Raw genomic sequence first — 15,392 nt, forward strand, 5'->3', positions numbered from 1 at the left:
GACCTACTCTTCCACAGGGAATCATGACTCAACCCAGCCTCTGTACCTGACAGTGCTACAAACATTGCCACAGGCTACAAGATTGCCAGGGTAATACTGTCAGCACGGAGGTGAAGCAGCCATCATATTCAAAGATACCATCAGCTGCACCACCTACACGGACGCCCACACCAGCTACAAGGAACACCTCACGTTCAAGATATGCATCATAGCCAACTTCTCCCTGAGTGGAACTCTTGTATACAAACCACCAGGACACTGCACCAATTTTGCCAGCAGCATCACAGACTTTGTCACAAATGTCATCATAAATGTCAGAACTTTCGGAGAACTTAAATTTCACCTAGTAAACCACACAGACCCAAACTCTGCAGTCTCTCTAGAAAAACACAGAAACCTTGGAGTCACCCAGCATGTTCCTGAACCCACCACCATGACGGGACATCTATTAGACCTGAGATACTCCTTAATCATCAACATCACAGTTGACAAGCCAGCACCTATGACCGGGACAGACCACTTTCTCTTCAGTTTCAGCATACCTATTCTGCACCACACAGACCTACCACTACCGGAACCACTCACCGCAGATGGAACAGAATCACAGAAGAGCAGTGGGCTTCTACGCTGCCCACGTACCAGCCACAGCACACCAGCAACTTGCTGAATGCTAACAAGAGCCTCAACGACTGGATCACCGCACGCATCAACACCCTACATCCTCTCAAGAACAACCCAGTGGCACGAGCCCTACAGTAGGCTAGCTGGTACAAGAGGAAATCAGGCTGATGAAATGTCACAGCAAGCAACTGGATTGCAAATGTAGAACAAGTCAATACACCCCAAAATATAGACATCCTCAAATCAGCCCTAAGATGCTATCTCTAGCAGATAAGGAACACCAAGCACTCAGCTCATGCCGTTGGGGGTTTTAATGATGTTCCTATTGATATTTCACACCCTCCCTACAACACCAGCAGCATGTAATGCTAAAGACTTAATAACATAGTTACACTCTTGGGACCTAGTGGATGTGTGGACGGTACCGCACCCAGAACAGTTAGAATATTAGTTTTACTTATACCCTTCACCAACTACATGTGCGTCTAGACCAGATATTCTACACTACAGCCTTACAAAGACTGACATACCATGGAGTTTACTTGGGAAAACCTTATTGATCCTAACCCTACAGAGGTGGTTTTGAACTGTGGCTAATTACCTATTTCCCTACATGGAAGTTCCAGCCGGAATGACTGGAAGACGCACCATTGAATAAAGAGCTCAGCTAGGCAATCAAAGCCTTCTTTCAAGACAATGTGAATATGACTGGATCACGTCTCACTGAATGGGAAGCTTTACAGTATTGATCCGGGGAACCTGCATCCACACCACAAATGGGGTGAAAGGGGCACTAAGAACTAAACTGAGACAGGTAGATAACTCCTTATTGGAAATGGAAAGAGCTGCAGCATGCAACCCAATGCAGCTTCCCTGCTTACAGGAGGGATGCAATACACACACCACCGTGCTGGAATGAATGTGACACCTAGACTGTGTGACATACACTGAGAAGGTGAATGCTTAACTATATAAAGAAGGTCATTAGCTGGCATTGCTAATATGCCCTCTGGCCCCAAAGCCACTTATCCCTGCCATTAGAACCCCGGAGGAACACATGATACCCACTCATAATAAAATTAATTTAACCTTCAGACAGTAATATACCACTTTATACACCTCACCTCACCATGCCAGCCACAACAACATCTCCTGTAAACTTCCTGACTAACCTCTATCTCCCTCAAGTATTTCCTGAGGTGACAGAGGCTCTGAATGCACCTATATCAGGTGGGAAATGTCACGCTGCCTTTGATTACAGTTAACACCCATCCTGCCTAAGCTGTACAATTAGGCTTAAACACAGGAGTGCTTCCCCATAAAACAAATGAAGCCCTAGTAACCTCTATCCCTACGCCAGGGAGTGATCACCAACTATTCGCCTCCTACAGACCATTATCTATTCTGAATACTGATTATACAATACTTAGCAAAATCATAGCTGATAGGCTTCTCCCACTCCTACCAGACCTAACTCAAGCCGGTCAGAACAACTTTATACCTTGCCGTAGCACATTACTTGATGTTAAACACTTGACTAAATAAGTGACATAACAAATAGTTATTGGCCAAACTGCATGTGTAGCTCTTGACCTTTAACAGGCATTTAATATCCTAGATTGGGCATACCTCATGCAACACCTCTAAGCTTTTGGAGTGGGGGCCCAAATGATAGCCTGGATTCATCCGCTATTTTGTGGCTCTAACTGCCAGAGCGAAAACTGAAAGGCGCATATTGTAGAGGTATCCTTTTGGCAGGGAACTAGACAGAGATGCCAACTTTCCACACACCTATTTGCACTGATGATGAAGCCCCTGGCCATACAACTGTGAGAACAAGGAGGTGAAGGGGCTATTCCCTGGACCTTAGGCACACATGCTATATCCTTCTATGCTGATCGCATGCTCTTTTACATCAAGGATACATCAGCCCCTAAGAGCAGAACGTCGTACCTCATAGGGATGCGAGAGGCAAGATGTCGCCAGTGTGCGCAGTCGCTGAGCTTCGCTCTGCCAGTCCGGACCTGAATGCTGGTATATGCTGTTGTACCATTGTGCCGTTGTGGACTAATCCCTATTCTATTCATCTTCTGCTGATTATGCTGGCTTTGTGGAGTTGAGTCGAGAACAGGGGCGTGAGAGCGGGGGCGGAGAATAAGCAGAGAGAGGCAGAGGCTGTGTAGAACGGAATGGAACAGAATCTCGCATGCTGTGATCGGCATTTCCGTGAGTAGAAGGTGGCAGTGGAGGTGGTGGTAGCGGGGGAGACAAGCACAAAACTACTATCAAAGAGACCTTTTTCACAATAGATAAATAGATCAGAGTGGTTACAAGCCACCGAGCTGGTTGTGGCTGGTTGTAATTAACACAAAGACAGCTGTATAAGTTGTGTCTGTAGAAGGGCCGAGAGCTAAAGGGAAGATAAAAGGAAAGAAATGCGACAATCAACCCAATGATCAACCCTGGTATTCGTTGTCTCGTAGTATTCGCAAGGTGTCTTTGATGCAAATACAGTTTTACACAGTCTTACAAAATACAGCTTTCAACCACCGGAGCTAAGGAGCGACGGCCGTTAACAATCACCAACGGAGAAAACTGAGCGAAGCAGGGGGAAGAAAAAAAACAACCAACCATAACAACCACTATTTCTACTATTTCCTCGTCTCCAGAGCCCTGTGTTCTCTCGCATCTACACGCATCTACACACATCTACACGTTTTTGCACGCTTTTACTCTGTCTCATGGTCTCACGATCTCACTGACCTGTCGACCTGACCTGATCTGACCTGTTGGGAAACTTTTCAACCACGTACATCTGATCGATCATTTGCTCGACCCCCCTCCCTGCCGAAAATCTCCCTGCCGAAAATCTCCTGACCTGACCTGCTGCTCTGCTCTGCCACTCGATCTTCCTCCGGTCTTCTCCATCCTCCTCTGCCTCCCGCTGCATCCCTCGCGGTCCCACAGCAGAATCGGTAATTGATTCACATAGGCCGTCGTCTAAGGGGACCCAGGGATCCAGAGCGAGAATCTGAGTCATACAAGTGAGAGACAGCACATACAATAATCAAGGCTGAAGGCTCAAGGCTTTAGACAGAGATCTGATAGCGCACTTGACCAGGAGGAGTCAGACAGAGATGAAGTCCGTGTCGGGAGCAAGGAACCTGGCAAAGAGTGTATCAAGGGAAACAGGGGAGGCTGCAACGTAAGTACGCGTGTACCTCCAGGTGTCTCTAGCCTGGGAAGCGAAAAGAGGCCCCTTAGAAATAAAAAATGCAGGTTAAAGCTACATTTATTTAGCTACCAAAAGCACCAGGAGCACCAGGAGAACAAGGGCATCCAAGATAAAGATCAAGCAACAGAGCCTTGGAAAATCAGTATCCCTACGCCAGCAGTTTCAAGCCTAAACTCAAGAACAAGCAAAATGATGGAAATAGGGGAGATAGAGTCCGAGCCCTGCGCAAAGAACACTCATCAAGTTGTACAACCCCCATATGAAAAAGTAGAAGGAGCGCCTGAATCACAAGACGGGCAAGATGCTCGAGAATTAGAGATCGCCCAGAACACCCAGAGCGCAGGGAGCTCTCTGAGATCTAAGGAAGCTCAAAGAAGACCCGAAACTAGGGGGGCCAAAGCAAAAGAGAACAAAAATCAAGATAAAGAAAAAGATAAGGAAAAAGAAAAAGAAAAAGACAAAGACAACCACAAAGAGAAGGACAAGGATAAAGAAAAGAACAAAGATAAGAAAGACAAGAAACACACACACAGTGAGAAAAACACTGAAAAGGAGCCTACAAAATAAGGAAAGCAAGTGAAAGAAAAGGGGAAAGGGAAGGATGCAGGGAAGGATACAGTGAAGGACACAGAAGGTAGCCACCACGACAATCTGGAACTAATGGCAAAAAAGGCAAAATGACTACAAGCAATCAAGAATTTGAAAGCATCCGCTAAAACCACTTGTCAGCCAATAGAGCTTCAGCCAAAGATCTCAAATATTTTTGCCCCGCTATCCAAGGATGGGCTAGGTGACTCACCCAAACCAGCAAACCCAAGATCCCCACCCGGGGACCTGGAGGATCGAATCTGTGAGACCAATGGGCCAAATAGGGAGGATCTCGTAGCTCCTGGAGCCAAAGCTGGTGAAGTGACGAACCACGTCGCAAGTCTAGTGTCTGATTCCGGATTTCTAACTCCCGGTAACGCTTTTGGAAACAAAATGGGAAATAAAGCCAAGATTCAACTCGAAGGTCTGGATAGTACGCCTAAGACTTAAAATACTAAGCCAACTCCCAATCACCCTTCTCCCCCAACAAAAACTACAATACAATATTCTGAAACCCAAGCAGTTACTGATGATTCTGATTTAGGTATTTATGAAACCGGGCCTCGACATCTAGCTAAATAAGTCACTCCAGCGACTATCATAGCCTTGATCCTTCAACCCTAGAACTTTCAGAACTATCAGATTTCGTTGGTGCAAAAATCAAGAAAGCGAACGAATCCAGTCCAGACAATACCCCAAGAAAAAAGCTGGGAAAAAAGAGAGATAAACAAAAAAGACACCACAAAGTGATATACGAAGAAACTACTGACCAAGGGAAAAAACACAAAACAAACAAAATATACAGGAAAAAGTCCAACTCCCAAATATACACCAGAATCAGACCATCAGCCAATTGTCATGAATGAGACTACAGGGAGTAGTCATAACCAACAGGGACGCACAAGGCAGACTGGCAAACAAACAGAACCATGTCTGAGCGAAATACTCAGCTCAATTAAATGCTTGCATGAAGAAGTGAAAACAGACAACAAAAAGAACCACACCGCCATACAAAAGCTACAAGGAGCGATCAAAAAAGTAGGTCTAACTTGCTCTGAAATATCGGACAGAATGGTCTCTGTGGAAACATGTACCGAAAACTTGGAAATAGACGTTGCTAGCCTCCAAACGCAAGGTAAAGATCAAGACAGTATTATAAAAGATCTGATGCTAAAGGTTGAAGATCATGAAAACCGAGCTAGACAAAACAACCTCCGTTTCCTAGGAATTCCCGAAGGTGTAGAAGGGCCTTCATGATCTCCCTCCTTAGCACAGCCTTCCCTGAACTCCAGTCGTGGGAAATGGAGAGGGAGAGTAGCGTGTGCACCGCTTTCCATTAACTCTTTCCAAGCGAACCAACAACCCTTCACAATACCCAAGAGCAGTAATGCTATACTTTGGGAATTTTCTGCTTCGTGAAGCCATATACGATCTCGCTCGGCCCAACAGTATGAGGGAACATAAGGGGTTCAAGTTTTTCGCTTGACCTGATTATGCTCATGTCACAATGGAACAGAGGTGGAGGCTGCGGCAATTAATTACACCATTTGAGCAAATAGGAGCCACCGTTTTTCTACAAGATCCAGCAAGACTAAAAATTATTATCAACGGGACAACACGAAGTTTCACAAGCGACATTCAGGCTCGGGGTTACCTCAAAGAAATTTCTCTCTCAAGTAACCCTAAAACAGAAAGACAACAAAAACCAGCAGGTAGATAAGACTCAGAAAGCAAATTATGTAACATATAAATATCGACTAATACACTGAGGAACTTTATTTTGGCACTCTTAAATTGTATTTTATGTCCAGCACACCAGGGTTCGGGAGGCGGGGTGGGCTGGGGCACTCTGACCAGACCAACGCACATACCTGGATCCCCCCAGTTTCAGGAAGCCTCAAGGGGCAATTAGGGGGGAAAGGGGGGGAGGGCGGTGGGAAGAGTACACAAGCGAATAAAACACGGGTAATGACAGATATACCAGGATCCAAAATAGGAAAAAGAAAAAGAAAAATGACACATTCACGCTATAAAATCGCAAACAGAAATAAAGAAAACAAGACAAAGACTAGTGCAAGGTTGAACCAGAAACCTCAAAAAATATGGTCAAATTAAGGATCTTAACTATTAATATTTGCGGTCTCAACGATGTGAAAAAATGACAAAGGGTGGCAATTGGACTCAAGACAATAGGTCCTAATATCATATGCATGCAGGAGACACACGTGGAAGGGAAAAAGCAAGAACTACTGAAAAACATGGGTTACAGACTGATTATTTCAACATCGCAGGCAACAAAGACAAAGGGGGTAGCTATCCTTGCAATCGGTGGGGGGCTACAGTTTACCAGGTATAGAGCCGATAAAATAGGACACTGGGCAATAACAGAATGCCTATTTGGTCAAGGGAAGAAAGCTACGATTTGCTCCATATATGGGACACTAACAGATGACCCAGAATTATGGATATTCATCTTAAACAAATTAGCCCACTGGTCACCCCCCTTTATCAAATGTGGTGATTTTAACTTGAATCTACCCCCGGACTGGCAATCAAGGCCAGACTTTACATACAAAGGAAGGAAGCCAAGGGTATTTAGCACACTACAAGAAATATGTACCACACACGGTTCAGGGGATTGCTGGCAAGCAAAACACCCCACAGATCCGGGTCATACATTTTTTTCCCACCCACATAATAAATTGACAAGGTTAGACTACATACTGATCTCCAATACAATCTCATCAAAATGCTTAATAGAGAAACTTCCCCGAGTACTATCTGATCACAATCCACTGATGCTCAGTATGGATATAGAAGGGCCGGGCCATAGTCAGAATCGATGGACTTTTGAGAGGGCTTTACGTCTGAACGAAGAGTATTTTCAATGTTTAAACAAGTGGATCTCCAAGTTCCTAGAGGACAATATGGGGACCGCTCCAATTGAAATTGTCTGGGACACCTTAAAAGCAGGAATAAGGGGAGAGACGCTAAGATTCTCCCTCAACCTTAACCGGGTAGCAAAAAAGGAAATGAAAACGCTGCAGAACAGGCTAGTCAATACAGGGGAAGATCTGATGAGGGCAGTACAAGAGGGGCACAAAATAGAAGAAACACTGGTTAAGGTAGCTATCGCAAAAAATAAAGTGGCAGATATTTTTACCAAAAAAGCAATAGAAAAAGCTATGGCGAATAAAGAACGCATATATGAACTTAGCGAAAAAGTAGGGCACCATTTGGCGGTACGAACAAGACAAGAAACTATGGCAAACACAATTAAAGAAATTAATGATCCCAAAAAAAGGTCTTACACAAAATCAATTAGAGATAAGAAATGCATTTCATGGTTACTATCAGGATCTGTACACGGAAACTGATAAAAATCAAAGTAAAATTGAACGGTATCTAGAACAGTCTAATAGCCCACAACTATCTAAGGAAGACCAAGAAAGCTTGGCGAAAATTCCATTATAGGTCGAAATTTTCCTATCAATTAATAGCCTACCCCCGGGGAAAGCAGCCGGGCTGGACGGGATCCCCGTCGAATTCTATGCTAAATTTTATAAACCACTGAAGGGAATTATAACAACTTTAATGACGCATATTTTTATGAGGGGGCAACCACAAGGCTCATGGGCTAGGGCAAAAATTGTAGTTTTCCCGAAAAAAAACAAAGACCCTGCACAACTGGGATCCTATCGCCCTATCACATTAATGAACTGCGACTCTAAAATATACTCGAAATTGCTGGCAACCAGACTGGCGCAACATATACACAAAATCACCTCTCCATGCCAACGCGGCTTCATTCCGGGCCGATAGACCACTGATCATGTTCAGAGGATCATTACACTCTTCAACATTACAGAAGTGGCAGGAGATCCTATGGCCCTAATACTGTTAGATGCTGAGAAGGCCTTCGATAGGGTCTCCTGGCAATATCTGTGGACAGCAATGTCAAGGTGCGGTATCGGTAACCGATTCATTAAAGCCACCCGTATGTTATACACAAAACCCTGAAGCGGTTGTCACAATAAACGGAGAGATGACCGGGAGCATCAGAGAGGGACAAGACAGGAGTGTCCGTGCTCTCCGTTATTGTTCGCTATTTTCATTAATCCTTTCATTCTCCGACTAGAATCCAACTTGGCGATACCACCAATCAAAACTATTAATGGCAATACTAAGACGCTAGCCTATGCGGACGACATAGCAATAGTTACCGGAGATCGTAAGTAGAAGTGAAAGCAATGGAAGAAGATGCCAAACAATTCGGAGAGGTCTCAGGATGCAAACTTAGGGGCCGATTATGATCGCGGACGGACTTGCGTCCGTCCGCGATCACTGAGGAGGAGGGGATGTCCGCATGGGCTACGGAGTCCCCTCCCGTGCGATTAGGATGTGACCGCCACCCTGGTGGTCACACCCTCTATTGTTAACATTTCGGCGGGTGCGGCTTCAAGCTGCACCCGCGGCAATGTTAAAAATGCAGTCATTGCATTTGCATGCAGAAAGAGGCAGGCACCTCGCAGTGCCTGCCGCTTTCTGCATGCAAATGCAGGGGGGTACCATAGGTATCCCCCATGTGCACCCCCCAGCCCCCCTTCACCTAGGGGGCCCACAACGGGCCCCCTAGTGAAGCAGTGAAGTTACACATGCTTTTCCTCGGCGGAAAAGCCGCCGCGGAAAAGCATGTTTTACTTCCCATCCTAATCTGCCTGACGGTGTCTGAGAGACACCGTCACCAGATTAGAGCTTTTCCACGGCCTCTTGTAAGCCAGCCGCGGCGGTAAAGCTGCGGACGGAAACCAGGACCCACCAGCCATCCTAATGTGGCGGTGGGTCTTTGGTCAGTCCGCTGCCGTTTTTCCGCATCCTCTGGGCCGGCGGTGGCTACCACCGGCCCGAGGATGCGGAAAAACCGCAATCCTAATGAGCCCCTTAATCAGGGAAAAACCCAGATAGTTGTCAATAATAAGATTACATAATTTGATGATCGGGTAGTTACCAACGTCATATATTTAGGAGTAAACATAACATCAGACCTAGACAATCTGGTAAAAATTAACCTGGAACCCCTTATAACCCAAACAAGCTAAAACCTCCGGAGAATACATAATCTCCATCTGACCTTAGTGGGAAGATACAATGCCATCAAAATACTATATCTCCCAAAATATTTATATTTCTTTCGACCATTTGTTTAGATTTCACCTCACAAATATTTCAGGACATAGATAACTTATTTTCACAGTTTATATGGAATTATAAAAAACACGTAGGGCACTCAAATATATTGCACTCCCCAAAGAAAGAGGCCGGCTCTCACTACCGAATTTTAAAACATATTGGTGGGCCACGATCATACAGTATAGCAATATACTACTGACCTCGTATAACCCTGCAGAATGCGAGGGAATGATCCCGACACCACAGGGTTTAATATTAGGTAATGAAACAAAAGCACATCTCTGGCGACTAACTTACAATTGCTACTACAAAAAATTACGATTTAAAACCCTAAGGGGTGTATACTCAGCCTGGAACAATGTTCGAAAGCATTGGGTATTGGGAGATTTTCTTACTACACAACGTTAGTGGGAAATACCAATCTTCCAGAAACATTTAATGACGCGTGCATGATAAGGTGGCAAAGGGCAGGGATCACCCAGTGTGGTAATTTTTACTCCAATATAGGATTCAAATCATTTGATGAACTGAAATGAGAATTTGGATTAAGACAATCAGATTTCTTTAAATTTCTACGAATTAGAGATTTCTTAATAAAGAAAGGGGGAGGTCCGGCCAAATTTAGAAAAATTCACTTAATCGACACAATAATTGTTACCCGCACAATAAGAATTGGTGGTATATATAATACCCTCATATCCTCTCTACCAGATGATATTGCAAAATTTATAACAAATTGGCACGAAAAATTAGACGTGGTGGAAGATACCTGTGAGAAATCAATTAAGGCATCTCAACTATGGCTAATGTCGGCCAACCTTCAAGCCCAATATTACGAAACTTTTTTCCAGTTATATTATACCCCGAACAAGATCGTCAAATGGGGGTTGGGCAGAGGTACAGAATGCCCTCGTTGTAAGCAGTACGAGGCAGATATCGTACACATATTCGCAACATTTGTCACATTGGGTACAATACGTAGGGAAATCCCCACCTTTCTATCCAAAATCTTTAACATACAAATTGAAATCACGACTGCAGAATTAATACTTGGTCTAGATGGAGACATGCGGCCAAAGGAAATTTAAGGGCTTATTTTTATTTCTGCGGCTGTATTCAGATTATGTTTGGCTACAGCATGGCTAGACCATAACCCTCCTGCTTTTGAACAATGGCGGGCCAGACTCTTGGCCACATATAATCTAGAAAAGGCTATATACCGTAAGAAAGGTAGAAATAGACAAAAGACGGGGCTGAAATTTTGGGACCCACTGACACATTGGATACAGAATCCGGTTGGATAATTATATAATTTAATCTGTTCGCAATTGTATCGAGAAAATGCATATTATGTTTACTATAATTTGGACACAAAAAATGTCATGTATCATGTACCGTGTTTTTATTTTCCAATTGTTGTTTTGCTAATGTATATACTCAAGCTTGGGGGGAGGGGGGTAGAGGTCATTTATAATAGTTTTAATTTCTACATATGGATTCTTATGTAAAATCAAGGAGGGGATAAAATGAAAATGCCTCAATAAAGAAAAAAAAAGGATGCATCAGCCCCCATGGGAGCAGTGGGAAGACTACATACAATGACTATTTAATAAATCACAATAGTGGGTTCCCTGCAATATCCATTTAAAGTGTCCAGAAACCACAATTCAAGTTCATACAGTTTAATATCCTAGCCAGAGAATATGTCAGACCCAGTAAATTACACCAAATCTTCCCTGGGGTCTTCCCTGCATGTCACAGAAGTCAAACTAACCCAGCTGGAAAGGCTACACCTTTCATTCCGGGGAACATGGCACGTCATTCCACCTTGATTGCTTCTTTTTTCCTAAAACAGAAATGCATAAAGTGCTTAACTCATGAATCCTTCCCATCACTCCATCATTAAACTTAACCTATGAGAGGGTCGACACCAAGCCTCTCTATGATGGCGACTGCTGGCTTGGTCCCTCCACAACAATGAGCTAACCTCTCACATAGGAGATACGATTGATCAATACTTCATGCACAACCAAGGCACAGTAGAATCCAAGGATACCCTTGGGAAGCCCTATTGGCAACCCTCAGAGAGGAGATAACTAGTTACCTGACTGCAAATTACCAGTTACTTGACTGCAGAAAAATGCAGAAAACAACAGGCAATGCGGGAACTGGAAGCGCAGATTCAATGACTGGAACGGAAGTATGTAGACAACCCCAACCAAAGGCTGAACAGCAACATCGATCTAGCCCAAGCACAACTGTGGAGTACTCTACTTGACGAGGCTAAAGTGGTCTGACTAGCCTCACAATCACATATCTACCAACGGGTAGACAAGGCCAGCAAACTGATACACTATTTCTGCTCCAATATCATGCATCATGGCCCTATCCCAAATCTTCTTAATTTTAATTACCAAAGAAGCACTGGGGACACAGCCATTGCCCACTAATTTGCACAATAAGACAAAAGCATATATTCACACAGCGACACTCAACCAATTTTATTAACCCATAGCTTCCTAGCTGATTTACCCCTTTAAATACTCTCTGACTCTGAAAGACAATCACTGGAAGAAGACCTGTGGGATGGAGAGCTCACTGCGGCCTTTAGCCAACTTCAGTTCGGAAAAACACCAGGTCCCAACAAATTTCCTTGTGAGTTTTTTAAAATCATTCACACACAAACTGAGTGAACCTTTAGCGAATGTAATTAATGATGCAACCAAATATGTCAAACGCCCCCCAACTTCTGTAAGGCCAAAATTGTGGTGCTCCCGAAGCCGTGAAAGCTCTCAGAGATATACTCCCCCTACTGCCCCATCTCCCTTCTGAATGCAGAAGTTAAGATTATGACCAAGGCACTGGTGCACTGATTAGCTTAAGTTGTCTCCTCACTGATTCACCTAGACCAAGCAGGATTTGTGCCCAGACAAGCCACTCGCCAAAATATTAGGCCACTAAACAATGCCATCGCCCTAGCAGACAAGTTAAACATGACCAACAGAAATACTGCTGGTGAACATTAAGAGAGCATTTCACTCGGTCAGTTGGACATACTTATTCCTACAACGCTTCAACTTTGGGCCAAAATTCTTACTTATGTTAAGCTCTTACATACAGACCTGACTGTACATGTTAAAATGGGCTCTGTGACTTCTGAGTCATTTCCTGTGGGGAGGGGTACACAACAGGGGTGGTCATTGTCTCCCCTGTTGTTTGCCATTGCAATAGAACCATTAGCAGAATGGCTTAGAATTGACATGCAGGTGACGGGGTTTGAATGGAGACCTGAACACTCAGACAGAATGCCCTGTATGCGGATGATGCTTTGATCTTTTTTTTAATGGTACCTGAGAATGTAGGACCCCATGAACTCAAGATTTCAGATATTTGGAGGATCAGCTGGCCTAATATTCAACCTGCGCAAATCTACCATCTCGGTCTCTCCTCCCATGCCAAACTTACAATGGGCATCTGCTATACCAATAGTCTCCTATGGATTTAAATACCTAGGAGTAGACGTCACACCTGACACTACGCTCACCTTGACAATGAACACTCAGCCACTTCTAGACGGTTGTATGTTCTTACAACGCATTCCGTGCAACGCATGCCTTTACCATGCATGCGTTACAATGGAATGGTATTTCAACGCTTAACCTTTTGGTCGTATTCTGCCGTGGTGACGTCGTACGTCGTTAAGAGGAAGCGGAAGTTTCTTTCTGTTTCCTCTTAAACGACGCCGATTGCCCGCACATTCTGACGTGATTTCAGGTGAGGTTTTTGTTTGGGGGGGGAGACCCCCCCAAGGCCCCCTTTTTATAATTTGAACCTATACCATATATGCCTTTACTACATACCTCGTAGTAAAGGTATGCATGGTAAAGGTTTTCGTGGTAACCACGCATGCGTTGTAATGCATGCGTGGTTAATGTATTCGTGGAAACGGCCGCATTGTACTGGCCGTTTCCCCTTCTAGACAGAGTAAGGACAGACATTAAAACCTAGTCCATGCTTCTGTTATCTCTTATGGGGAGATCGGCTATCTTTAAAATTGTGTAAAAACTGTATCAGTTAAAGAATTACCCGGATGCACTGCCTAAATCCTTCTTTCCAAAAGTTCATTCTATGCTCAGAGCTTCTTCTGGAATCGGAGCATACCATGCATAGATAGCCCTTGCTAAATGTACTAAGTCTGAGTATGATGGGGGCATAACAGCTGTTAATGTAAAAATGTATTACAGTGTCTCTCAACTGGTAGCCATTAACGAATGGTAGTATGACACTCAGGGTGATCCAGCTTATGCCTCTGAAAAATAGGCCCTCCAAGGTACATCTTTGCAGCACCTACTAGATGGAGAAAAACTTCCACCTATGCTCCTGTCTGAAACAATGGTAGATCTCCAGATATGGAGAGCTGACTTAAAAACCATAGGCGGGGCCAAAAGACTCACAGGCTGGATGTCAATGTAGGAGGAAGCTGTACTTCAAGTGTAAGCTCTAGAAGGTTTTCATAAATAGGGTATCATTGAGATCTCCACCTTGGGGGACTTGATGGACGGTATAACACTTAAATGATATCAGAATACATACTACATCATTGCCAATTCTACCTTAACTTGCAATTAAGACACGCCCTCACATTGCAGAATTAGAAATCTCCATGACTTCAACCCCTTGGATGCCAAGCTGCTCCTGAGAGGAGCTAGGTGACCATTAGATGTGCCAAATCTATTGCTCCCTGATATATAACACACCAGACACTTTTGCAGCGCTGCGAGCTGCATGGGAATGGGACCCAGGCACCCTGGATGACGAGGATTAGGCAGAAGCTACATGCAGGGATAAGAGCAGGCTTTCATCTCATCCTTTTAAAATATACACATCGCACCTTTTACACACGACATAGACTTAGACAGATGGGTGTGATCACCTACAACTCTCCTATGTAAAATACAAGTTGGGGACTTCCTACAGATTATGTGGGGATGCAAAAAATTACGTCCATTCTGGGAGCACGTTTTTTATCCTACTTTGACCACATGTCCATGACCATATCCTGATTTGTCCACTGACACTGCGTGACCCTAAACTGACGCTCCTCCCTATAACCACTGATCTCAATATGAACTGCTACAGATTAGGGCTGCTCTGGATGAGCTTCACTTTAGCATATTGCATGCCATTGGAAGGCCGATACCCTACCTAAACTCTTGCAGTGGAAAAGTGTCATGAACTGCTGCATGATCAGAGAACAGCCCTGTTTACCAGAGGGTGCCCCAGAAGCACACAAAAGCATGAGGTACATGGGCAGACAACAGAGGCATCACTATCGCAAAGAGGCATTGTAACTTTACAAGTTCAAACACAAAAATCTGAAATACATGGGACTGGGGCTGCAATCTAGACAAGATGCACTCATTTGAAAGTAAAAACTTGGAGGGGGTTTTTGGGAGGGACAAGAGTACAGTGCTTAAACTGTATTGTTATATGATGTATATGTTCTATCTTATGCAAAATTCAATAACGTGTGTTATAAAAAACGAATCCAGGTGACTTGCATCACACCATATGTTCTGGGCATGTTATAAGATACAAAATTACTGAGGCACTATTACACAGGTGATAGCTTAACTGACTGTCCACAATAAAGGTCCGCTTGCTGGGCATCTATCCTCAACCACAAACAGCCAAATTTACCACTAAATCCGTTAATTTAGCTCTCCTATTGGTGAAAAGAGACATTGCAATACGCTGT

Source organism: Lissotriton vulgaris, chromosome 8 (genome assembly GCF_964263255.1).
Source record: "Lissotriton vulgaris chromosome 8, aLisVul1.2, whole genome shotgun sequence".
In the NCBI taxonomy this organism is placed as follows: domain Eukaryota; kingdom Metazoa; phylum Chordata; class Amphibia; order Caudata; family Salamandridae; genus Lissotriton; species Lissotriton vulgaris.